The sequence below is a fragment of the Bison bison genome, unplaced genomic scaffold (assembly GCF_000754665.1).
Source record: "Bison bison bison isolate TAMUID 2011002044 unplaced genomic scaffold, Bison_UMD1.0 scf7180017860128, whole genome shotgun sequence".
Taxonomy (NCBI): Eukaryota; Metazoa; Chordata; class Mammalia; order Artiodactyla; family Bovidae; genus Bison; species Bison bison.
In genome coordinates, this window is record NW_011490700.1 from 12,175 (window position 1) to 14,932 (window position 2,758).

At 34.9% G+C, this 2,758-nt stretch overlaps 1 pseudogene; it reads right to left on the reverse strand.

Moving 5' to 3' along the window:
• Positions 1-386: 386 nt before the first annotated feature.
• LOC104982453 lies at positions 387-1,349 on the reverse strand (annotated as a pseudogene).
• Positions 1,350-2,758: the final 1,409 nt, after the last annotated feature.

Sequence of the window (2,758 nt, forward strand, 5' to 3'; positions counted from 1 at the left end):
TAAATCCAATAGACAAATGGTAGGAGGAAGTGCTACCTTATCAGTAATTATATGAAATGTACATGGTTTTAAGGCTCTAATTAAAAAGAATAGAATGGCAGATATATGATTTAACCACATCGTCTGGAAGTTTTAGCCAGGGCAACTAGGTAAGAAAATAAAATATTTACTCTGCTTCTCTTTCCTTTGGATTTTTGAATCATCATCATTTTGGATAACAAAGAAATTTCTTGAAAAACATGGTTCTGAATATTAGTTTTACTGCTTTTTTGGAAGCATCATTAGTTGCAATAGACTACTTAAATCAACCAAAAAATATCAATGTTTCTTAGTTATTCTTACATCTACAACCCTAGGAGGATATAATGGATATATATGTGGGGATATTACAAAGGTGAGCATCCTCTCAGCTTAAGGAACTTATATAAGCCATGTCTCAGGTCCTTGTTCTTGAGTGCATAGACCATGGGGTTGAGGGCAGGAGGAATGACATTTTCAAGTACACTGAGTAGAACTGGGATGAGGGGAACTGTCTTTGTTGCACCATGGGTGACAGAAAGGACAATAAGAATTGTATAGAAAAAAAGGATTAGGATAAGGTGGGAAGTGTGAGTGCTTAAGGCCTTGGATGCAGCTTCTGCTGAGTTCAGTTTCAGCACAGAGTGAAGAATTAGAACACAGGATATAATAATCAAACCCAAGTCACTTCCCATGAGTGTCCAGGCCAGAAGTAACTGATAGACACTGTTGATTCTCTTGTCATCACAGGATAGGCTAGTGACTCCAAGAGTAGAACACAGACAGTGTTTGATTTGGTTTTTTGAGCAGTAGTGTCTCTGAGCAGCCAACACAGGCACAGGGATAGAAGACAGACTGTTTCTGAGTGTCATGAACACAGTGGCTTTGACCACAAAAGATTCGTTGATTATTGATGGATAGCGTAGTGGTCGACAAATGGCTACATACCTATCTATAGCCATGCAGACAAAGATGCCTGATTCCATAAGCATAAATGTATGTATGACATACATTTGCAGAAAGCACTCAGGGAGACTGATAGACTTAGCATTGAACCACAAGATCGCCAAAATCTTGGGCATGATGTTGGTAGCCATGCCCATATCTACCACGGCCAGGATGCCTAGGAAATGGTACATGGGCTGGTGCAGTGTTGCCTCCTTACTGATGATGATCAGGATAAGGATGTTGGAGCTGAGAGCTAAGAGGTAGAGCAGAGCCAGGGGCAGGGATAGCCAGTGTTGCCAGCTGTGAATGCCTGGGAATCCCAACAGAATGAACTCAGAGACCTGGAACTTTGAGCTGTTGGAATCTCTGAGATCCTAGAACATCTTCACTAAGAGGAAAAATATGCAAGGTTACAATTCTTAATAATTTCCCTGACAGTGTTTAAAAAGAAGTTACTCAGGTTCATGATATTCTTGGTGGTAGGGTGGTACAGAGTCATTGTCTTTTCTATTCTCATCCCAGCACTAATATGTATTGGATATTTCTAGTTAAACAGGAACTTTTGTAACACTAGTTAATCAAAACACAAACTTCATACCATAAGGCAGTTCATATTGGTTTGTCCTTCTCAAGACTGAGGGGAAAAAATTAGTGAAAATTGGAACTTCGGTCATTATCTTCAGCCTGGAGACTATGGAATTTGGACAAAATGAAAGCCCTCTAATTTCACAGCCTGGCATCTTAAAGTTGGTTTTACTAAAGTGTTGGATTATTAGAGACTTAATATTAATATGTAGTATGAGTATAAAGATTTTTGAGTACAGAGATATTTAGGTAACATTACATTATATGATATTGATAATAACTTTTTTCTAGGTCATGAGATTTTGTGAAATAATCATGAGTATTATTCACTTTAATTAAAATATATGAAGTAATTTATCATATACTTGTTTTAGCGAGTAAACTGATATCAAAATTGCTAATGACCTATATGAAATCATGTAAGAAAAGGAGAGAAAAATAATTGAGGTATCTCAGCATAATGTAAAAGCAACTGTTTCTGGTTTTCAGTAATTTTCCTCTACTTGACATAGTTTCGGTTTTTGGAGCACTCCAGATAGTCATACTATAAACAGTAAAACAGATAATTAAAACTTAGCTTCAGAAAAATTGTTTGAAATGAATTACTCGATTAAATTACTTTGTATCTATCAAATATTTTTAGTTTAATCATTTGTTCATTTTAATCTAAAAACTGAGATTTGCATAATCTGTTTCTCCTAAATATTTGCTACTTATTTGTTTCCTTTCAATAGTTTAAATATTTAGCATGTATTATTAGGATATATAATTTTGAAAAACTCTATGGTTGGTAAGTGTAGTATCTACAGAAAAACAATAAGGATACACACACCTGATGAATATACTCATCTCAAAAGAAGTGATGATATTCAATTATACTTATAACAAAATAAAAAATGGTAGACTACAGAAGATACATATTTATGCAAATATACTTATTCTGCTTCATATATGTTATTTTAATAACCTCTAAATTTCAATATTTTATTTTATAGTTTTCATTGTTTTTATTATTAACATTGGAACTATTTATCAAATGTCATACATTCTTTGACTATTAATTCACACTTAATGAAGAGTCTTTGGAAAACTGATTTGAAACTGCAGATGATGAGTGGATATCATTACATGGTAGGATCTACTTTGTGTGCTCCTGTACGGTCCTCTTTGCTTCACTGTTGACCTTCCTGGTTCATAGGTCCCCCTC